We start from the raw sequence: 24,373 nt of genomic DNA, 5'->3' as shown, positions 1-24,373 counted from the left end.
TTCTTTTCTTTCCATTGTGCTGGATGAGAGCTAAATTAAAGAGCTGGAGGAAAATATTTTTAAAAACATACAAGTTATGTTTTTATGGAAAACAATCAATAGACAGGTTGGGAGTTCCATCTCGGGTAAGCTTTGTCCATTTGGGACAAATTACCCAAGGTGTCTGTGGGATATCATGGGATACGATGAGAATAAAGGTGATGGGGAAAAGGAGCACCTTGAGTGGGGAGAATAATAGTCTTTCTTATATCTAGTGCCTCACCTTTGTTACTATGGAGCTCCATCAGAGTGCCAAAAATGAAAAGATGTAAGTGATTTCTCTTCCTGTGTTGTGGGTAGAGAAAGTGGGGGCAGCTTGTTTTGCAGTCCTAGGTGTGGGCTGCCTCATACACCTGGTGGTTCAGGTTGGCCTTGCTACCTGGGGGCTCGAGGTGGTGGTATAGAGAAGAAGAGGAGTATATTCCAATATGGTGGTGCCAACAGACAGGGTCTACAGCTTGCCCTTGACTCCTCTCACCCTTCCCTTGGATAGATTTGCCAGACAGTTTCATCTGAAGCATTGGGCAGAAAAGCTCAAGCTCTCACAATCAAAGAATGGTACAAAATTGCAACTAGACTAAGCAATAGTACATGCATACAAATACTTTATAATAAGGTCCTTCTTTCCACAGCAGACTCAAGCAGAAGCAGAGGTTTAGTAGCTATAAAATGCGGCACCACATGTGAACAGAAGGAAAGATATCTGGATATAAGAAATCGGGTAAACTGATCAGCTATTTGGACTACAAATGTTAACTATGTTATATAATACACTAAAAATTAATTTCAAGTGAACTAATAATAACTACCGTTATTCAAGTGCTCTGCACTTTTAATATATTCTTTAGTGCTTATAAGAACCTTTAGAGGGAGGTGTCATCCATACTGAAGAAATGGGGAAACTGGGTCTCGGATGTAGGAGGTGGCTTCCCAAGGTCACTTGGTGAGCAGTTGACCTTGATTCTACCCAGACCATCTCACTGAGGAGCAAACACACTGCAGGCCACAATGAACTACATCTAGTGAAGCATAGAACAATGAGAAATTAAGCTACCAGGTATGTATCCACTCTTCTGATGGGGAAGGATTTTTATAATCATAAAGGCTTTGAAGAAACAACAAACTAAAAGACTGACTTGACATAAAATCAAACGTAAGAAAACAGAACTAAAATCTTATGTAGTTCCAAAACACCATAAGGGAAAATTAAAATGAACTTGGCAAACTGGGGGAAAATATCTGTAACATTCATGACAGACCAAAGATGATAAGTTATTACATGTTCAAAACTCTTAAAACTCAACTATAAAAAGATCTTATTAGAAAAATGAACAAAAGACATGAAAAGACAATTCATAAAAGACATACAAATGGGCAATAAACATGAAAGCATGTTCAAACACAATGAGTTACAAATTTTCACCTATCAGATTGGCAAAAATGTGACAAAAGATGCTGTGAAACATGCATTTTTATAACCTGCTTATTGGCTTATAAATTTTTTTAAAGCATTTCCAGAAAGCAATTTAGTAATGGATGTCAAAAGCACAAATGAGTTAAAATGTTTTGAATTTTTGACTCTCCTTCTGGGGATTTTTTTTTTTTCCTGTGGAAATAGATTTAGATACAAGGCAGGTTGTATGTCACACAGAACTAAATTCTAGTCCTGAAACTATTTCCTATTACTTGTGTGTCATTGATTAAATTAATCATTCTAAATCTCAGTTTTCTGATTGACCAAGTTATTGTGAGGATTATATGACATGATACACATTAAGAGTTAGCCTAGGGCATGGCAATTATAAAGTTTAAGTAATATTATTATTTTGAGTTCATATTGTTGATGTTATTTTCATCATAATTTTACACATTAAAGTAAAAACAGTGGGAACAAATATTTGCAAAGACAATTCAATAGCATGAATAAATTCTTGCAATGCATTCTAAAGTAGAAAAGGCAGCTGTGTCTTAATAATTTATTCTCTACTCATGGAACAAAACATGCTAAAATGATTACATTTTGAGTGTTTGTTTTTGCTTGTTCCTTATCGTTTTCTCAATTTTTCAGTGCCTCTTCAATGGAAGTACCCCTTTGCTAGCTTACAAAACCCTAACCAGTTTTAATGGGGAGGCAAGGTGAAAAATTAGTCATGCTGGTAGCATTCTAGAGCAAGATCGATGGAACATGGGCCTGCAGCTGAGGCGGAGGGCTGTCTGTGAGGTGTGGTGTGAGGCTAGCTCCGTCAGGTTTCCATAGGTATAGGTACATTGCACAGATTTTGGATCTCTTAGACATTGATTCCATCTTATAATGAGAGAGGAGCTAGAATTTCAGTGCTTTTGGTATTTTCCATGAAGCATAGAAGGAAGCCAAATGGAAGGGAGATACGACTTTCCAATAAGTCCCCAAATCCAGGATACCGGAAGAGATTGATTGTCGGTGGTGAAGAAATATTTTTAGATTCTTACCATGTGCTCTACAATTTTAGACTGGGTTGCAGTTATGTAATCAAGGCACGAGCCCTACTCTTATGTTTTAGCATCTATTGGCATGTTTTGACATATTCATAAATCACTTAGAGAGCAAAACAACAATTAACACACACGATAGGTTTTGGGTTAAGAGAGACAGAAGGAAAGAATTAGTGGCAAAGAGATCATTGGGCTGAAGCCATGGGGTTGAAAGTAGGTGTTTCTTGTCTCTGGGTTAGAAGTTAAGTGCTTTAAGATGAGTGGGAGATCCATGCTGGAATTATTTTCAATTACAAATATCATGGGGATAATATAGGTGGAAACATTATGTGTTTTTCCTTTTTGCACTTCCTTTTGTGGACCTGCCCCCTGGATGAGCCAATTATTTCCATTGCCTCAGGAAGGAGACAGTCAAGAATGTTAGGGTAGAAACACAAAGGGAAAAAGTTGCTATTCACATTTTGACTTGAAAACATACTTTTCTTGAGTTCACAGTGAGATGATATACCAGGATTTACTGCAAGAGATTTATCTGAATTCCAAAAATCTCCCCTTTCCATATCCAGAACAAAGCCTAAGTCAGACTAGAAGAGTTTTCCTTAAGCCATAGGGTAGAGAGGGCAGAGAATGTGATCTAAGAAACAGAGATAGAAATGGGAAGAGGAGGGAGAAAGGGTTTCTGTCATGGGGGAAGGCATGGATGGGAGGGGCCGAGTCTGGGGGAAGGAGCTCCTATGTCCCTTGGATGAAAGTAGATGGAAAACTCAAGCGAAGCCCTGGACAGTTCTCTCCCTTGCCCCCAGTATAGCCTAGGAGCAGGAGAGTAAGGGCAGAGGGAAAGGAATGTCTAGACAGTTGCACCTGCAAAATTATCCCAAGCCCCATGGGCAACATAAGGATTTGCAAAAGAGCCTGGAGTTCCCACATGACTGGTGTTGAGGGTGGAGTTGGTGGGAGGGTGGGGCTTTGGAGAGGTTTCAAGAAGACCTGTGACCAGCAGGGAAGTGAGATGTCAGGAGAAAGAGGCTATTGCACCCAGAACTTTGCAGCCAGGGACACAAGGCTGTGAACGTCAGCAACAGAACCAGCAAAATGCCTTCAAAATCTAGGGAGGATAACGTGTTCCCTGAGCTGATAGCAGGGCAGGGCATCCTGGGTCCAGATGGGATCTACTCAATAGACATCAGGCTTCCCAAGAATAAAAGAAGACCAAACCCAGGATAGGGAAGCCTAATGAGACCCAAGTCAAAATCCTTTCCCATCACCCTGAGTCACAATTTCCCCCAAACCAATGTAGAGGGTGAAGAAGGGAAGGAGGGGGAAAATCCTTGAGAAGGATGAGCCAGCTCTTATCGGGAGTTTGAATTTCAAATTGGCAGATAATCTACCCATTGGATCAGTGGGTCTCAACCTGGGAATCAGCTGGGAAGCTTTTTTTTTTTTTTAATATTCATTTTATTGAGATATATTCACATACCATGCAGTCATACAAAACAAATCGTACATTCGATTGTTCACAGTACCATTACATAGTTGTACATTCATCACCAAAATCAATCCCTGACACCCTCATTACCACACACACAAAAATAACCAGAATAATAATTAAAGTGAAAAAGAGCAACTAAAGTAAAAAAGAACACTGGGCGCCCTTGGTTGTTTGTCTGTTTCCTTCCCCCACCTTTCCACTCATCCATCCACAAACTAGACAAAGGGGAGTGTGATCCCCATGGCCCCCCCAATCCCACTGTCCCCCCTCATAAGCCACATTTTTATACAATTGTCTTTGAGATTCATGGGTTCTGGGTTGTAGTTTGATAGTTCCAGGTATCCACCACCAGCTACCCCAATTCTTTAGAACCAAAAAAGGGTTGTCTATATTGTGCATAAGAGTGCCCACCAGAGTGACCTCTCGGCTCCTTTTGGAATCTCTCTGCCACTGAAGCTTATTTCATTTCCTTTCACATCCCCCTTTTGGTCAAGAAGATGTTCTCCATCCCACGATGCCAGGTCTACATTCCTCCCCGGGAGTCATATTCCACATTGCCAGGGAGATTCACTCCCCTGGGTGTCTGATCCCATGTAGGGGGGAGGGCAGTGATTTCACCTTTCAAGTTGGCTTAGCTAGAGAGAGAGGGCCACATCTGAGTAACAAAGAGGCATTCGGGAGGAGGCTCTTAGGCACAATTATAGGGAGGCCTAGCCTCTCCTTTGCAGCAACAGTCTTCCCAAGGGCAAATCCCGTGGTAGAGGGCTCAACCCATCAAACTACCAGTCCCCTATGTTTGTGGGCTTGTTAGCAACCATCGAGGTGGGGTAGGCCAATACCCCTGCATTCTCCACCAGCTCCTCAAGGGGGCTCTGCATATTTTTTTTTTAATTTTTTTTTTTCCTAAATCAACTGTATGAAAAATAAAAAAATTAAAAAAAAATTTTTTAAAAAACATACAATAAAAGAACATTTCAAAGAGACCATAACAAGGGAGTAAGAAAAAGACAACTAACCTAAGATAACTACTTTACTTCCAACATGTTCCTACTCTACCCCAAGAAAGTAACCTAATATAGCAACATTTCTGTGAACTTGTTCCTACTATACCCATCAGAAATTAACAGACCATAGTCATTCCTGGGCATCCCCAGAACATTAAATTCACCCACGATAGCTTATCTGTTCTTCTTGGATTATTGTTCCCCCTTCCTTAATTGCTCTCTATCACTAGTTCCCCTACATTCTACATTATAAAGCATTTGTTTTACATTTTTCAAAGTTCACATTAGTGGTAGCATATAATATTTCTCTTTTGGTGCCTGGCTGATTTCGCTCAGCATTATGTCTTCAAGGTTCATCCATGTTGTCATATGTTTCATGACATTGTTCCTTCTTACTGCCTTGTAGTATTCCATCGTGTGTATATACCACATTTTATTTATCCACTCATCTGTTGAAGGACATTTGGGTTGTTTCCATCTCTTGGCAATTGTGAATAATGCTGCTATGAACATTGGCATGCAGATATCTGTTCGTGTCACTGCTTTCCGATCTTCTGGGTATATACCGAGAAGTGCAATCGCTGGATCGAATAGTAACTCTATATCTAGTTTTCTAAGGACCTGCCAGACTGACTTCCAGAGTGGCTGAACCATTATACAGTCCCACCAGCAATGAATAAGTGTTCCAGTTTCTCCACATCCCCTCCGGCATTTTTAGTTTCCTGTTTGTTTAATGGCAGCCATTCTAATTGGTGTGAGATGGTATTTCATTGTGGTCTTAATTTGCATCTCTCTAATAGCTAGTGAAGCTGAACATTTTTTCTTGTGTTTCTTGGCCATTTGTATTTCCTCTTCAGAGAACTGTCTTTTCATATCTTTTGCCCATTTTATAATTGGGCTGTCTGTACTATCGTCATTGAGTTGTAGGATTTCTTTATATATGCAAGATATCAGTGTTTTGTCAGATACATGATTTCCAAAAATTTTTTCCCATTGAGTTGGCTGCCTCTTTACCTTTTTGAGAGATTCCTTTGAGGTACAGAAACTTCTAAGCTTCAGGAGTTCCCATTTATCTGTTTTTTCTTTTGTTGCTTGTGCTTTGGGTGTAAAGTCTAGGAAGTGGCCGCCTAATACAAGGTCTTGAAGATGTTTTCCTACATTATCTTCTAGGAGTTTTATAGTGCTTTCTTTTATATTGAGATCTTTGGTTGGGAAGCTTTTAAACTCCTGTTGGCCAAGACCAATTAAATTAGAATCTCTGGAAGTGGGATTGGGATCCAGGCATTAGTTTTTTGTTTGTTTGTTTGTTTAAACTCTCCGTGTGATTAAAAAGTACACAACCAGATTCTAGATAGGAGGCAATGAGGAAAAAGGAATTTGAAGGAGATTTTTACATGGGAAGGGAGGGAGCTGTCTTTAACTGGGAAGTTTACTTTATTCCTCCCACCCCTCATTACTGAGATTCCTGGATGATCCAGAGCAGATGAGGTTACTTATAAAAAATAAAGTCTTCAAATATATATTCAGGACCCCTCTGAAGAGCTGGGGGAGAATGCAGAGGTGTTGGACTTCCTCACCTGGATTGTTGCTGATGTTCTCACAAACATTGGGGACTGATGGCTTGGTGTGCTGAGCCCTCTGTCTTGGGGCTGGCCCCTATGAAGCTTGTTGTTGCAAGAAGAAGTTAAACCTGCTTATAATTGTGCCTAAAAGTCGCCCCCTGAGTACCTCTTTGTTGCTCAGATGTGGCCCTCTCTCTCTATCTAAACAACCTTGGCGGGTAACCTCACTGCCCTCCCCTCTACGTGGAACCTGACTCCCAGGGGTGTAAATCTCCCTGGCAATGCAGGATATGACTCCCAGGGATGAATCTGGACCCTGCATCATGGGATTGAGAACATCTTCTTGACCAAAAGGGGGATGAGAAATGAAACGAAATAAAGCTTCAGTGGCTGAGAGATTTCAAATGGAGTCGAGAGGCCACTCTGGTGGACATTCTTATGCACTATATAGATAACACTTTTTAGGTTTTAATATATTGGAATAGCTAGAAGTAAATACCTGAAACTACCAAACTCCAACCCAGTAGCCTTGACTCTTGAAGGTGATTGTATAGCAATGTAGCTTACAAGGGGTGTGTGCCAGTTTGAATGTATTATGTCCCCCAAATGCCATTATCTTTGATATAATCTTGTGTGGGCAGACCTATCAGTGTTAATTAGATTGTAATTCTTTGAGTGTTTCCATGGAGATGCCCCCACCCAACTGTGGGTGATGACTCTGATTGGATAATTTCCATGGAGGTGTTGGCCCGCCCATTCAGGGTGGGTTTGACTTGAATTACTGGAGCACTATATAAGATCAGACAGAAGGAGCAAGCTTGCTACAGCCAAGAGGAATGCTTTGAAGAAAGCACAGGAGCTGCAGATGAGAGACATTTTGAAGATGGCTGTTGAAAGCAGACTCTTGCTCTGGAGAAGCTAAGAGAGGACAAATACCCCAAGTGCAACTTAGAGTGACATTTTTGAGGAACTGCAGCCTAGAGAGGAACATTCTGGGAGAAAGCCATTTTGAAACCAGAACTTTGGAGCAGACGCCAGCCACATGCCTTCCCAGCTAATAGAGGTTTTCCGGACACCATTGGCCATCCTCCAGTGAAGGTACCTGATTGCTGATGTGTTACCTTGGACACTTTATGGCCTTAAGACTGTAACTGTGTAAACAAATAAACCCCCTTTTATAAAAGCCAATCCATTTCTGGTGTTTTGCATTCTGGCAGCATTAGCAAACTAGAGAAGGTGACAGTGTGATTGTGAAAACCTTATGGATCGCACTCCCTTTATCCAGTGTATGGATGGATGAGTAGAAAAATGGGGACAAAACCTAAATGAAAAATAGGGTGGGATGGGGGTGTGTGTGATTTGGGTGTTCTTTTTTAATTTTTATTTTTTATTCTGATTCTGATTCTTCCTGGTGTAAGGAAAATGTTCAAAAATAGATTGGGGTGATGAATGCACAACTGTAAGATGGTACTGTGAACAGTTGATTGTACACCATGGATGATTGTATGGTATGTGAATATATCTCAATAAAACTGAATTAAAAAAATAAATGAAGTCTTCAAAAATATCTATATCAAAATTAAAATTTTTCAAATCCCATTCTATGTAATGAAAATGAGAGCTACTATACACTGTGTACTATTTGCCAGGCATTAGTCTAATTGCTTAATACATAGTAATTCATTAAATACTCATGACAGTCATGTCCTTACTTTAGATTAGTAAACAGGCACGGAGAGGTTAAATAATTTGTCCAGTTTTACCCAGCTAGTAAGTGGAAGAGCAGGCAATCAAAGGGAAGCAGGATGACTCCAGGGCCCATCCTTCCCCCTTCAGGCCACTGCCTCACATCACACAAACGTGGCTGCTCTATCTTCAACAGGACACTCAGCTCAAATGACATCTCCTGCTAAAAGCTTTTCTGATCCTGGTAAAAGCATGTCTCTTTGCTGTGTGGACTCTCATAGCACTTTAGTACTTCTTTACTGTAACCACATTATGTAGCACGTGGTATTATTTATTTTAGAATATCTCCCCATTCTTCTACTAAGTTCTTCCACTACATGCTTCTTCGAGCAAGAACTGTCTTATTTATCTTCAGATCTCTTGAATTATTTGTGCATTCTCTTGTCCATGCTCAAAAGCATATATTTTAATAAATTTTCATGCCGATTTCTGCACAAATTTACCAGATATAAGCAGATGGTTCTCCCCAAAACTAATAAATATAAACTGTATAAAAAATAAAGAGTTTCAAATGAAATACATTGAGTGCAACCTCTAAATAGGAAACTTATAAAATGGATGTACACAAATGTTTCTTTCTTCTTTTCATTTCTAGAATAACTTGAGGAATCTTCAGTTATTTAAAAATCACGTTATCTCAACATGAAATGCTTAAGACCATTTGTCCTAAGTTGCCATATAGAAAAAGACTATTTTGGCTGAATGTTCTTATCCTTCTATAGTCTTATGATCCTTTGTCCTTTTGGATTTTGCAGTCAGCAGTGTAGAATTTCAAAAGCAGAAAATATATATTTTAAAAGAATTAGCGATAAACAGAAGATATTTTGTTTTTCAAAATTTAAATGGTTGTATCTTTAACTTAACTGACATTTTACTTGCTATTGGCTAAAATCTTTGGTTTTTTTATCCATGAAAATTTGGTCTGAGCTTTCCTTACAGCAGAAATAACTAATTTCTTAGTATCCTATTTCCCAAGTGACAGAATTCAGTTCTTCCCTTTTGATTTTGTGCTTTCTGGAAGTTTGCTGCCTCAAAGAAGTGACAAGAGGATAAATGTTTTTCCTTTTCTTTCCTATTCCTTGTGGCCTTTGAAATTGATGCTAAAATATAATATGAAGCTTGACAGTAACTTCAATAGCTTGATTGTGCCTTTTTAATGGGTAAACTGATACCAAATCCGTTGGCACTGAATTGACTGTGAAAGAACACATTGCAAATTTAATATCTGCATGAACTGTATATGGTACAAAACATCAGTCAAGGGTTGCCAATTAGCCGGAAGGCCACATTTGTCCTCATGACTTATGGCACAGACCAAGAATGAATTATTTTAAATTCTGTAAATCTCTCATCACTTTAAACATTTTAAGTCTTCTAAGATCTTTTTGTACCATTGATGTGCCTTTCAGAGATAACTATGCTAAAAAAAAGTTTGAGAAATATTTACCACTCTCTGAGAAGTGCAAGGGCTTGATGGGATATTTTGAATTCCTGTTCAATTACTTTATCATAAAGGATTTTCTTTATTCACAAATGAGTGGCTCTGGTTAAAGGTAGAGTTCAGCTGTTTATATACTAAGATGCAGCAATTATGATGAAACAAAACTCATTCTAGAACTGTTGTAACTATGGCAACCAGAATTAAATGAATTCCATTAGAAATACAAAAAACCACACCAGCAGGATAGAGTAAATATTGTCTCTTATTGATGTATGAAGGTTCCAGATGATGAAAAGTGGTTAATATATTTCTGTCATGAAACACATTTGTTAGGGCTTCTTTTTATTGATAGAGCCATTGTCTATTTAAATAGTGTCAGCCAGGTATCATTGATTTTTACATCTTTTTTTTCCAATCACTTTTGCCTTCATAACAAGAAGCTATTGCCTCACTCTTATCTTCTGTATTTTATTTAGGGGTAACCAGGTGAATGCTTGATTTAAGAACCGTTTCTGACTACATTTGGCTGAAATTTGGCTTGAGCAATGATCGTTAGTATAAATGAATTGCCCGTTTATTTTGAGGGAGAATTAGTTGATTTTGATATTTTATTTCACTTGTATTTGGACAAAAAAAAACATGCAATTTTCTTGGCTCAGGTGGCTTGTGCTTGTGGCGGGATTTGTTGGAATAGGAAAATTAAATCTTTCCTAATTTGTTCTTTAAGTGGATGGATTTAAAATTTGACTCAACTAATAACTTCAGGCCAAAATGGAATGGTATTACGCAGTGGGAAGAGGCTTTTGTGTTCTGGAGAGCTGGTGTGCAGATGTCAGTGTGGCTCTGCATTCAGGGGGCAGTACTGTATCCACTCAACCCCTTCCCTAAAATCAACTCAACACTTTGCGTCTTGAATAAAATGAAAGGTTACTGTGGCTTTCTTCTCCCAAAATTCCAAGTGGAACATCTGAAAACCAGGCTCAAGGAAACAGGACCTGCAGAAGGCCTGGGACTCAGGACCTTTCGAGCTTCTGGTTTCATCTATACATTTTCTCATCATCCTTTCTGATCACGTTATGTGTCAGTGGAAGTGCTGTCATTGTGGGTTAGAAGTGCATTTTCCTAAAACAAAAAAAGAGTGGGCAGTCCTAGAAATAAATCAGAAAATTAAGAGAGAGATTGAGGACTTTAAGATACTTTACTAATTCCCTTCACCTCTATAAATACTGAGTTGTGAAGTTAACTTTTAGGTGTATTTCACATCTCAGTTGTTGGGATTTATTTAGCTTTCATGTTCTCAATCGTATTTTTTAGTTTTGTCCTGTTATTATAGATTCTGGAGTTTCCTGAAATCAGTGACAATCAACCCAAGCACTTTCCTAAGACAGTGACTGACAGAAGAACCAAAAGACAGCCTCTGGTGTTGATGCAGCCCTGCCCTGGCTCCGTGTTGAATGAGTCTAAATGCCACTGCATTATGGTACCTTCTCCTGCAGTTCTAAGGATCATGAAGCTCCAGGGTCTTATAGGCATTTTTATTAAAGTTCACAGCATCCCCATGTCAGGCTACCATTCTGCTTCACATCACAATGTAGGAGAATTGAAAGGGATTTCAGGGACCACCTACTCTAAGCTGCTCATCTTGCAGATAAGAAATTGAGACTCTGAGAGGTGAAGTGAATTGCCCAGGGTTGCACAGCTTGTTATCAACTCAGCTAGAGTAATGCCTGTGGTCTCCTGATTCCTAATCCAAGACTCTTTCCATTGCACCTCACAACCTCATGTTTTCTCTTATGTCCAGAGGAAAGCACTTCCAGCTCTTCCTTAGCATTTGGAACCACAGAGCCAGGATTACCCATTCCCAACCTAGTGCTCCATCCATTACTGCCCATTGCACTTCTTGGTTGTAACAGAGGAAAAAAATGAACTAGACTGAACATTCTGCTTTTATATTCATTATCTACTCTGTGCCTGTTAGTTGCTTTTTTTTTTTTTTTTTTGGTAATGCTTTTGCTGATTAACTTGGTCTCTACAATATAAAATGGTGAAATGTATTATCCTGGGTAAATGTGATGTTATTAATGTGTTTTATTCTAGTTATGGGTCATTATTTCTGATAGATGTAATCGTCCCAGCACCGAGACCTAGCAGGTGGTCTCACCAGAAGTTATACCAGTTTTCTTAATGGTCTGATAAGAATGTCATTTGCAGGGCAGCAAGGGCAGAGAGAAATTGGTCCCAGAGCTAGCTTGCTTCTACACTCCTTCCCAAGCTTGAGCAAGCAAAAGTAAATACATATTTTCTTACAGATCAGCTGGGTATTTTCCCCTGCCTATTCATTTTCTGTGAAAGTGATGAGGACCCATGTATATTTATTTCCTATTTGCAGTCTGCCCCCCAATAATTCTACTAATGACCCTGCCATGCTTTGCTTTTCCAATTCTTAGAGGAAACAGGCCTTTTTGCCTTCTGGGAGGAGCCAACACCCACTCAAGCAATGAGATATGATTAAAGCCACTTGACCAGGTGAAATGCAGAGACCACTGGGGAGCAGGAACTAAGAAAAGGTTTTTCCATTAGATGTGGCTTACTTGTTTGAGCATGCATGATGTTGGTATGATGGGAGAAATATACATCATGTATTTAAATGTCAACATCTTAGTAGAGATAAGAAGCATGCACACCAGAAATTACTACATGATTAAGATAATGGTGTACATTTTGATTGTCCTTTCAAATTTTTCCTTGCACAGAGCATAATAGAAATTGAACAGTTTATGTATGATCACAGATGTTAATATGAAATAAACTGCTTAAATTGAAAGAGGTGTCGTCCAACGTTATGAGTGTTGCTGCCACACCTCCCAGTTCCTGGTTTATTTAAGGTGTGTGTGTGTGTGTGTGTGTGTGTGTGTGTGTGTGTGTCCGTGGGCATGTGTCCTGAGCCTTTGTTAGTTCCATTAGTATAGCTGCTATAAAGTAGCAGGTTAATAGTTTATACACTTCACTGATTCATCATTGCTATCAATGCATTTCATCAATTCTAAGATGAGTGTTGTTTTCTCTCCACACTTTTACCTTCTCTGAAATCAAGAACTTCTTCTAACTGACAGTACCAGGGGCAATTTGGCATCATTGCCTTTGCCTGTGAATGCTTGAGCTTAGTGGACGACTGGAAAACTGCAACCCTTGACATCGCAATCAACATACCATTTTAGAACCATTTGAGGAAGGAATATGATGTTGTTAGTCTGAGACATTTCCAAGAAAGGACCAATATGAAATTTTGCAGAAAGATTACAAGCAGCTTGGAAGAAAATCTTGGAGACAAAAATGGAGCACCATTTAAGAAATGCTGCGCACCTATACTCTGAGTCAAAAGGTGACCAGGAGAGTCAAATTCAGAATGCAAAGAAGTTCTGCAAATACCTCAGACAAATTGTTTCATTTGCATTTTTCTCTTTAATGTAGGTACAAAAATGCTAGGTGCAAAAAAAAAGTAAAAGAGTGTTGCCCAAGAAAGCTTAAAAGAGCTTTCAATAAGTTTAAAACAAAAATCCCAAAGGACAACAAAGTGCTGTATCATAATTTAACTGGCAAAGTTTTTCTTCCTTTGTGGTAAAAATAATAGTGCATCTTACAATCAAGGACATGGTATTTTATAGTCATTGTATCATAGAAAGGAATATATCTAAAACCAAGAGAGATTTAGAAAACAGCTGTCGAGCTTCTCCATTTGGTACTTGAGAAAATAAAGCTCAAAGAAGTTAAATGATTTGCCCATGATTATAAGTTCTCTAGTATTTGACAGTGATAAATTTACATGTAGACAAGCTAGACTTTCTAGAGGTTTCCACTGATGACTGTGGTGAACTAGGTCGATTTAGCGTTAATAATGTTATCTTCTTTGTCCACACAATGAGGTTACTTCTTTCCTTTTAATAAATAAGGATTCTGTGTGATCTAACAGAGTAATGTGTAAAGTACTTTTTATACTTTATCCCCCAGAAGTCATCAAAATATGGCTCTTCCACCCAACATGTTGAAGCTTCTTTGGGGAATGGGAGATAGTTTCCTAAGGTTTCAGGGACTATTACTTCTAGAATAAAAAGGGTATTCCTTCAACATCTAGAGAATTCCAGATAAACCATAAGGGTGATAATCAGTTTAACTCCAGACAGTCTGAGCATCTTCCCCACTAATGATTTATTAATATATTTTTAATGTTACCATCGTTTTCCACATTTGCAGTGCAGCAGAATCATTTGTGTATTTTCCCCTTATAATAGTTATTTTTATTTTATCAAAAAGTATACTATGTATAGATTGTTTTGAAATAAAAAGCTCTAAAAGATATATAATGAAAAAATAAAATAGCAGTTCCCATTCCCTGCTTTGAACTCCAGTTATTCCAGAAGCAAACACACTTAATTCTCCCAGCCATTTTTCTTGGCATTTCTGCGTGATAGATGACTTGTTCTTATACAACCCTGGTTTTTAAAACAGCGTTATTGAGGTATAATTGACCTACAATAAATTGTACAAATTTGAATGGTTGAATTCCATATTTTGACATATGCACCCACTTGTGAAACCATCACCACAATCAAGATAATGCTCATATCCTTCCTTCCAAAAGTTTCTTTGTGACCTTCTGCAATCCCACCTCCTTATTACTCCCTCTGACCCTCCCATCTCCCACTCTCAGGCAACTACTGATTTACTTTGTGTTACTATAGATAAGTTGGCATTTTCTAGAATATTATATAAACAGGACCACATAGTAGTTATTCTCTTTTTGTCTGATTCCTTTCATGGAACATGATTATTTTGAGATTCATGCATATTTTTGCATGTATCAGTTTATTCCTTTGTATTGATGAGTCATAATTCCCTTGAATGGATACACTAAAGTTGATTAACTTATTGATCTGCTGATGGATGTTCAGATTGTTTCCGGTTTTTGGCTCTTACAAATAAACCAGTTATAAACATTTGTGTATAAGTCTTTTTGTAGAAATATGCTTTCATTTCTCATGGGCAAAGATGAGTGGAATGGCTTTGTACTTTTTAAGTATCCAACTGCTTTTCAAAGTGTTTGTACTGTTTTAGAGTTCCTCAAGCAATGTAAGAGAGTTCCTGTGGTTCTATATCCTCACCAACACTTAGAATGATCAGCCTTTTTAATCTCAGAAATTCTAATAAGTGTGTAGATTTATTTCATTGTGGACTTAATTTCTTTTTATCTAATGACTAATGTTATTAAATGGAGCCAAGACTAATTCAAGGGGCTGTGCCAAAAATTCTAATAATCAAGATAAATAGTAATTTAATGCATTATTTTAAAAAATCACAATGCAAAAATCCACAATGAACAAAATATCATCATTTCAATTATAAGCAGTAAGTGTATTGCTAGTTTTTCCTTTTGCCTCAGGTACCAATATGACTTGTCACAGCACTGATGTGCTGATGTTAGAAATCTTTTCATGTACTTATTTGCTGTCAGTGTATCTTCTTTGTGAAATATCTGTTCAAATCTTTGCTCATTTTGCATTGGATTGTTTGCTTTCTTATTCTTGACTTCTGAGAATACAATTCCTTTATGATATATGTGATTTGCAAATATTTTCCCCCAGTCTGTGGTTTTGCTTTTCTTTCTCATAACAGCACCCTTCAAAGAGAGGAATTTCTTAATTTTAATATTATCTTTTTTATTTTATTTTTTTATGGATATTGATTTTGGTGTAGCAAAGAAAGCTTTGCTAAGCCAAAGGTCTCAAAGATTTTTCTATGCTCTTTTCTACTAGAAGTTTTGTAGTTTTGGGTTTCACATTTAGATATATGCTTCATTTTGTCTTAATATATATATATGTGTGTGTGTGTGTGTGTATTACAAGGTATGGAACAAAGTTCTTTCTTTTTTTTTTGGTGTGCATATACTTAGTCAATTGTTCCAGTGCCATTTGTTGAAAAGACTATCCTTTCTTCATTGACTTGCTTATTCTCTTTCACAGGTATTTTGGTTATTTTGGGTCTAAATATTTCACAGGTATTTTGGTTATTTTGGGTCTAAAATTCCATGAGAATTTTAGAATCAGTTTGTCAATTACAGATTGGCTTCTCAAGTTTGATTGAAATTGCTTTGAATTAATAGTTCAATTGGGAGAATTGATATCTTAATTATCATGATCTTTTAATCCATGAACATGGTTTGTTTCATCATTTATATAGGCTTTCTTTAATTTCAGCAATGTTTTGCAGTTTTCAGTGTACAGGTATATGCATCTTTTGTCAGATTGTTCCCTAAACATTTCATGTTATATGATCCTATTGCAAATGGTATTATGGTTTACAGCTACACTTTCTGTTTGTTTTTTGGTAGAATCTAGAAATGCAATTGATTATCTTGTATCCCATAATCTTGCTAAACTCACTTACTATTTCTGGGAGAGTCCAAATGACTTTTCTATAGCTATTCATATCTTCAAATAAAATAGCTTTCTTTCTTCCTCTCCAACACGAATGCTTTTCATTTCCTTTTCTTGCCTCATTGTACTGGCAAGAACCTCTAGTAAACAGTTAAATAGATGTGGTGAGAATATACATCCTAGTCTCATTCTTGTTCTTAGAGGGAAATTATTCATGCTTTCACCACCAAGTGTGCTGTTACCCTTGTGTCTAGGTGTAGAATTAGGGCCAATGAAAGTTGTTTATGGAGATTTTCACTCAAAATAAGGAATAATAATAATAATAATAACTACCATTTTTGAGCATATGGTAAACCTCAGTCACAGTGTTTTGCAAACATTTTCTCTTTTAAACCCTTTTAACAACCCTATCAGGTAGCAATCACCATTTTTCAGATGCAGGAAATTAAGTGAAAAGAGTTAAGGAAATTCTTTATGGTTACACTATTACAAAGTATTGGGAAAGGGATTTGAACTCAAGTAGGCTTGACTGCAAAGTCTGTGGCTTAAGTATTATGCTATCCTCTTTAACAAATCCAATGTCTAATAATAGAATGGACCATTTCAGGACATGGTGAATTTGCCTTCACTGGCAGTGTAAAAATTTAAACTTAAATTAGAGCAGAGATGTTGTCAGCGTGATGTCTGCCTGATATGGGTGCTTCTTCTAGATGCTTTCTAAGAGCCCAGTAAATCCTGGACAATCTATAATTCTCAGGGACTCTAATTCTGTGATCATGACACAGGAAATGAGAGGTATAGGAAAGGAGTGGTATCATACAATTTCTTGCCTTTAAAATCCATTTCATTCCATATGAATCAACCTTTTTGCCTAAAACAGAAATCTTTTGACATGTTTAATAATATCTTTCCCTTCTTTATCCAAAACAATATTTTTCTTATGTTTAATAAACCCATCTGTTCTAATAATCAGAACCACAGAATAAAACCTTCTAATGCATGTAATCCCCAAATTTTATTACGTTTCCCATGGTGAGATGGTTTCCCAGTTTCTCAATCTCCAAACTGCTATCTGGAAAAAACAGTATCTCCCTGAGGGATTAGCCACTTGAATGAATCAGAGCTGATTCTCCCACCCTCCAGTGGCAGGCAGGTATTTTTCTAGGAGGAACTGGAACTCTATCTTCCCACTCACAATTGCAGAAATGTCTCACCTGTGAGGCATGATTATTATGTTTCTGTCAGGAAGGTGAAAGACCATAACTCAAAAAAGCCTCAGGCATGAGGGAGTTACTAAGATCTTTCATGCAAGCGATGGAAACATAATTATCACTCTCAAAGGTGAGATTGAATTTATTTTTATTTCTTTGCAAAACTAGTGAGTAAAGGGAGTAAAATATGAGACACAAATTAACCGCACAGATGTAAATGGAAAAATCAGCAGGAAAAATTAGGTACTCTTCTAAATTGAACTGAAATTTCTCTTCAATGTTCGGTAGAGTTATGCTTAACTTTTGTTTCATTTTTAGATGACCAACTTCCAAACTTCTGTGCACTTGAAGATGTTTAAATACAGTAAGATGGATTTTATGGCATCGTTGACCTCTCAGAACAAGAAAATGTTAAAAATCACAGGAAAAGTGATTTGTCTGCTAATATATTTTAGTCTCATTTCTAAATTTTCTATCACATGTATCTCTCCAAAGTGGTTAATTTCCTATTTCCCCTCTGACATTTTGCCCTCGTCTTTTCTTCATAGCCTGTTCAGATGTTTTCCCCGTTTCTATTCTGTGCAATTAACAGTTGAGCAAAGCCATGTATGGTACTCTGTAGTTTTTATATCCATGAAGAGAATGAAAATCTCTACTCTTTAAAGTATTGAGAGTTTAAACTTGATTTGGGGGATTGGTGATAACCTTTCAGCAATTCTTTGAGCCAAAGGTATCTCAAACAAATATCAAGTCTAGAATAGAATCTACAATATACATTGTATAGATACAAGGCAATTAAAAATAATTTTAGTAATATTTTTCTCTAAGGGAGTAACAAAATAGTTCATTAACGGAATATGAATGGGGTATTCATGGAATATTTGCTGTGGCAGATGTGTGAGATAATATGAGAGTAATACTCTATTTATCTATAATAGCATCTGTCTCCAAATTCTAGCTCTAACTCCATCTCATCTCTATCTCTTGTTCTCTTCTTCTCTTTTGAAAATGTCCTGATACCGATGGCCCTGGGTTGTGAATTCAAACCAGTTGAATGACTGCTATCAGATTAATGAACCAAAGGTAAGGAATTTTACTATCTCTATGACCAATGCAGGAGTGACGTTTGCAAAGGGCTGGAGTTCAGGTCCAAGCTAATGGAGCTCTAAAGAGAGATGCACAAAACTGTAGCCACAGGGTGTGTTTGACATGTTTTATAATGTTGATTTAATTCAGTTAGGGTCACTGTCACACTGACTGCGATTTCTGGCTGCTTTGTTGTCATCACAGACAGGAAAAGATGAAGGACAAGTGGCAAGAGTGAATGCATTTTGGTGGTGTCATTATTTTTTCAAAGAAAAAATAATTTTCAGACTCCAAGGATTGAAAACTCCTAAAGACATCTTCAGGTGGAAAACAGAGGTAGGTAATAAAGATGCAGCTTACAGGGCTGTATCATTGGTTAATGAGCCATGCCTGTCGGTATTTTGGTTTATGCAGTTTGTCCAGTTTAGCTGGTAGTTGGCTTCTCTTGAAGAAATGCCCCCATATGTATCCTTGATTCATGGACTTAGCTGCATGAATCAACTAGCCAATGCATTATGCAGTTTACTTCTGTTTATGTTACTCCCTTTGAACTTACCTCAACCTCTTTACCCCGCATTGCAATGGCTGCCACATTCCCAGCTCTAGCATATGCAAGACAGACAGCAAATTTCACAAAACTTCCTCTTCAACTCTCCTGCCCATGCCCTTGGTTTGATCCCTGTTTCCCCCTCTCTCAACCAGGGCCTCTGACCACCATATCCTCTGTCCATTTTTTGGCATCAGCCCCACATACTATCTAGACATAGTAGCAGGAAACAGTAGTAGGGGCAGCAGGAAACAGGAGCAGATGACTTCCTGTTTCTATAAGAGTATTCACTGTCCCTGGTTGAACAGATGTGTATATAACACTGAGGTCTCAAGGAAAGTAAAATTTCTGTGATTTTTTTGTTTTTTTAAATTGGTACAACAGAGAGTAATCAAACATATCTCAGAACTCCTCTGAAGGGAATACAGGCAATAAGAACTAAAGCTCTGACTGATCCCTGAGAATTGAACAAAATAATGAGAGTTAAGGATCTCGACTAGAAGTCAGGCTAAACTGGGAAATACCCCAGGAGTACTCAAAAATTTACGGTGCCTCTCTTATCATCTCAGATTGGAATTAAGGAACTTGTGACAAATCACTTGAAAATATTCATCTATAACTGGGACTACTACTTGGACAGAGAAAGATCAGAAGTTGGCAGGATATATTCTGATTATGATTAGTAGCCATAGGATTTCCTAAGGGGAGCAATTTTCCTTTTTGTTCCTGAGGGAATGGCCATGCATCAATCTAGGTTTTCAAATTATGCACACAGATTTTCTTCTTTTAATGTTTTTGGGAACATAATCTTTTTCCTTAGCTATCCTGTTAACTTGACAGCTCTCAGCATTAGTGGAGACCCATGGTGCTAAAAGAAAGTAAAAGGCCCTATTACTTTCCTAGCATATCTTATGTGCCAGCACTTTGCTAGACTCATATTATCACAGTCTTCACATTAACCCTCCAAGTGGGATATTATTCTCACTGTTTGAATGAGGCTCAGAAGAAGTGAGTAGGTTTCTCAGTGGTGTTACTCGCCGCAGTCATTGAGGTGAGATCAGGCTGACATCGCACTCTGTCAGAGTTCATTTTAAGCCAATGGGTGTGGTGTGTGCAGCGAGCCGAGCTTCTAAGTGTGTGTATTTTATTTTGACCTATGGACAAATGCAACCTATGGAATATTTCAGCTCTAACTTCGCAATTATAACCTCGCAAGTTTTATCACTGACAAAATGAAATTTTTTTTTTCTTTACAAGCAAATCCCTTTGAATTCAAAAGCAAGTGATCATCTAAAAGAATGCAGGAAATACCATTCTAATTTACTGTTTAGAAATGAGCTGGAGATCACAGCAGAGCCATGGGGTCAAGCATTTTAATAGGGTGGGAGCCATACGATTTTACTTCCGGTTGTCTGTATCTTATCTGTTACTTCTTCTGTAGCTGCGGTGGAGCTACTCCAGGTACAAATCCTAGGCTCTGAAAGCTGGAGACTGGCAGGCCTGTCTGCTTTGTGATTTCTCCATCTCCATGAGTGCATGGCCTAGTTCCCAGCCTAGAGCTGCTTAGCATCAGCTCAGCGAGGTTTTCCTCTTGACTTTATATAAAACACCAGATGTGCTCTGCTTGAATTAAAGTGGAGAAAGGCAAGAGTGATAATTTAGCCAAATCACATCCTTTTCGCAAATCTTTGGATTTATTCTGTCTGTTTTATGTTTCTGGCAGTGGCACATTTCTTTCCATTCAAATAATTAGTGTGCCTAACTGCTGAGGAGTTGTAGGCTTGGCTTTACTTTCATTCTGCTAGTCTTGGAGAAAGGAAAAGCCCCCCTTTTGGCAGCTTCGATATTCTTTCTGAGTTTTTGGCTAGTTCAAGAACAGAAAAATGAAGTACAATGAGCTTCTCCACTTTATATAACTCTACACACAACTCTGAGGTGTATGCAAATGATAAAGTTATTTCCCCTCACCTGGAGAATCACCTGGGGCAGCAACCTTAGGTCTCTAAGATTTGTGTATTTTCTAACAGACCTATGAGGCACAGAAATACACTGGCAATTTTTGTTTCTGGGAGGGATGAGAGGCTTTAGAGGGAAGGGCTGTCTGCTTCCTTCCTCTGTCTGCAAACCCATGGAGGTTTCTCAAGAAACGTGGGAGGAAGTGGGTATAGGTAGATTAGGCTGTGATCGCCCAAGAAACTTGGATTTCATCTTCTTTCTGGACCTGCAGCTCCAGTCCTGATTCTAAAGAAGTTATTTATTTGATATTTCCATTTGCTTCCCATTTTCTTACAACGAAATCAAGGCACAGGGGATCAATGGGAAGATGGAATAAGGTTGAAATTTCAGCAATTCTATTTCATGAGTTTAGAACTTCTACTCTCTGGGAGAGGAAGAAAAGCTGTGGTTACTAGAAAATCTTCGCTGCTTGGTGAGCCTAAAGTTTTCTTCTATTTGTGACTCTTCCAGGTCTCTAGGAAACTGTAATCTAGTCTTCCTCTTCCATGAGGCACAAAGATCTATGACACGGACTGACCATTATAATTATAAAATTATTTTGAATTTGGAAAGGACTTTACAAATTGCAAAGCAATCTCGTAAATACTTTCTCATTTATATATGCACAGACACAAATATATAGATATGAACATTTTCATGGCAATGGTTCCTAGGTGGCTGAAACACACCTATAGAATAGCAATTGTTAGGACACTTGAAGATAAAAGTAACTTACAAAGAAGTTGGCTGGGTTGACCAGTAGAATCTATTTTGTTAGATGCCAAATATCTCCCTAAATAACTCACATATGATTTGTGTTATCTGGTATTTTCAGGTAACCAGAGGTCAGAATTAGGGAAAAATTTTTAACTAAAAGGGAGTTAATATTAATGATCAAGAAAAGAACAGCCCTTGGAGAGCTAGGAGTGGGTTGTTGAAGGCAGAACTTGGCTCTGATTTTATAGATAAGAGGGATAAAATGCTATTTGTGCTTATTTTCCTCCATGGCAAGACAAATAAGATAAAAAGAAAATAACTTTTGTACTAAAACAGTAGCTTAGTAAATACCACAATAATAATAAATTGGAAAGAGTTTAATTATTGCTTTCCTCTGCACGATTCCTTTCTTGCCTTCTTTGTCAGCTTCCTAGTTTTGATTCTTCTTTTATCCTTCATCCACTGATGTTATTTACATACTGAAATGTGATGTGTTTACTGTATTATTAAAATAGAACTGGATTTTAATTAAGTATCAATTCAGGATCACAGCTTCAAGGAATGGGCCAACACTGAGGGTGATCAATAGAAGATGTTGAACACAGAAGATAAATAAATTTTCCAAGTAGTCAAGTATTTTTCATTTCCCTCTCCTCTTCTGTCTCCAATTTCCCTGCTTTTCTACTCCCCTCTAGACAAGTTTACCCATTCCTTGTATCCGTTCCTCCACCTGCTTAATTTTTCATACAGTGAATGTGTTTAATTTCCTGTGTGCTTTTCGATGATTCTATAGCACGTATTCAGACACTCGAAACCAGAGACTTTGACTGCCAGATAATCACATTTGCTAATTCACAACTCTACTTCCAGTTGCCAGTTCCCTTGGATTAGGCATCTTCAAAATGGTTTATATTATATGCTTGTTTCAGAATTATAAAATGTTATTTGCTTGATTGTGTATTTATTTTACAGCAAGTAATTCACCCAAGCTTTTATTTGGAAAAACCATTGCCTGCAAGAAGTAAACAGTCCTGAGTATTCTAGAATATTTTATTCCTAATTATCCCTTTATTTTTGTAACTAGACACTATTCCCCTTCCAAGTTTAGCATTTTGGTTTATTTAACTCATGCAGTAATTAAAGCTCTTTGTGAGAAACATTGCTTAGGAAAAATCAGGATCATGGATTTAAAAGGGCTATGATGAATTGGACATAACGCTTCAGGGAATGAGATCCTTGTACAACATACTTAACCTAGTTGTGAACATAATAACAAGGTCATGATGGATGTGTCCATTATGTACTAATTTACTTCTTTTCTTATGTGTTCACATATTTTGCAAGATTATCTGAATATGAAAGGGAATTAAAAGTAATCCATTGCCACATATTGACCAGAGCTGTTCACAGTCCCATCAAGCCCTGAACCTGACTTCAGTTATAACCTGAATATATAAATCCCATAAAATTTATTCAAATATTAACCCAAATTACATATAGAGTTATTCAGAAATACCTTTATGTCTTATCCCCCTTTCTGCATACATACACACAAGCACACATACACGTGTGTGTGTCTGTGGTAATTATACTGGCAAACAGTGCTGAAATTTTAATCTTCTCCTTATTGATAACAGGTGTCATTTTAAATTTCCTGTACTTACCCACTTTCACCTTTACTTCACTCAATTTTCTTCTTTATTCTTTCTCCTTTACTTGTTTAGGAAGATTCATATTTCCCCATGCCTTTATACAGACAATTTCCAGAGAGAATTGCTGCCTCATTCCCTTGACTCTTGAATCTTTGGAAACATGTACTGTCCGTTTAAGGGAACTCACAGATTTACACAGTCTTTACCCTTCAGCCGGGCCCACTACCCATGCTTACTGTGAATTATTTTCCTCCAACAAATAATGGGCACTTGACTCATTAAGTACGTGACTTCTCCTCATTGATCTGTGTCTGGTACTGCCATTTTGTTCCTCTATCCTGACATACACTGACTGATTTTCTTCTCCTCCACTCCCTATTTCCTTCCTTTTCTTTTGGGAGGAATGTTGACAGATATGATATGGCAGCATTTTTACATGGGGCTGTATGTTGCAGGTAGCTGTGCACTGTGCATGGTGCCTGGATGAGCCTGGGTAGATATTATTCGTCAAATTCTTGGTAAGTAAGCCTATGTCTTGCTTGCCAGGGTATTCCTACTGGTCCCCATATTTCTGGTAAGTTTTAAGAGTTTATGGAATGAATGAAAGTATGAATGAAATTTATATGTGTAATTCTGAGCAATTCTATTGAGATATAAACCAGGTGCTCCACTAATAGTCCAATGGCTCTACTTAGAAAGGAAAAAATGACAGTATAAAGATAAAAGTGGAAACTGAGGAGTCATATATGGACAGAAGAGGGAAAGTCTTATTGAAAGAAAGCAGTACCAGAAGGACTGGGGAAGAGGGGCCTACTGATTGTGGATGATCAAAAAATGAATTTTTAAGAACAAGTCATAGAGAGTAACTTTGGAAGTCCTGGAGACAAATTTCCCTGCTATTATGACCTTTAAAAGAGCAACTAAATTATGTGTAATACTTACAAATCAATAAATAGGATAAGTCAGACCGAGGAGGGGTTG

General features: G+C 37.7%; 1 long non-coding RNA gene across 8 annotated transcripts in view; it reads left to right on the top strand.

The window, feature by feature from the left end:
* The window catches only part of LOC119506949, a 233,622-nt gene that overhangs the window by 145,836 nt on the left and 63,413 nt on the right, over window positions 1-24,373 (top strand). For all 8 annotated transcript variants that reach the window (XR_005211074.1, XR_005211076.1, XR_005211075.1 and 5 more), the window contains 3 exons: window positions 17,714-17,759; window positions 18,446-18,478; window positions 18,686-18,817. This is a non-coding gene — a long non-coding RNA (uncharacterized LOC119506949). The remainder of the gene's footprint in view (window positions 1-17,713; window positions 17,760-18,445; window positions 18,479-18,685; window positions 18,818-24,373) is intronic.

The sequence above is a fragment of the Choloepus didactylus genome, chromosome 12 (genome assembly GCF_015220235.1).
Source record: "Choloepus didactylus isolate mChoDid1 chromosome 12, mChoDid1.pri, whole genome shotgun sequence".
NCBI classification, from domain to species: domain Eukaryota; kingdom Metazoa; phylum Chordata; class Mammalia; order Pilosa; family Megalonychidae; genus Choloepus; species Choloepus didactylus.
This window is presented reverse-complemented; position numbering and strand designations above follow the sequence as displayed.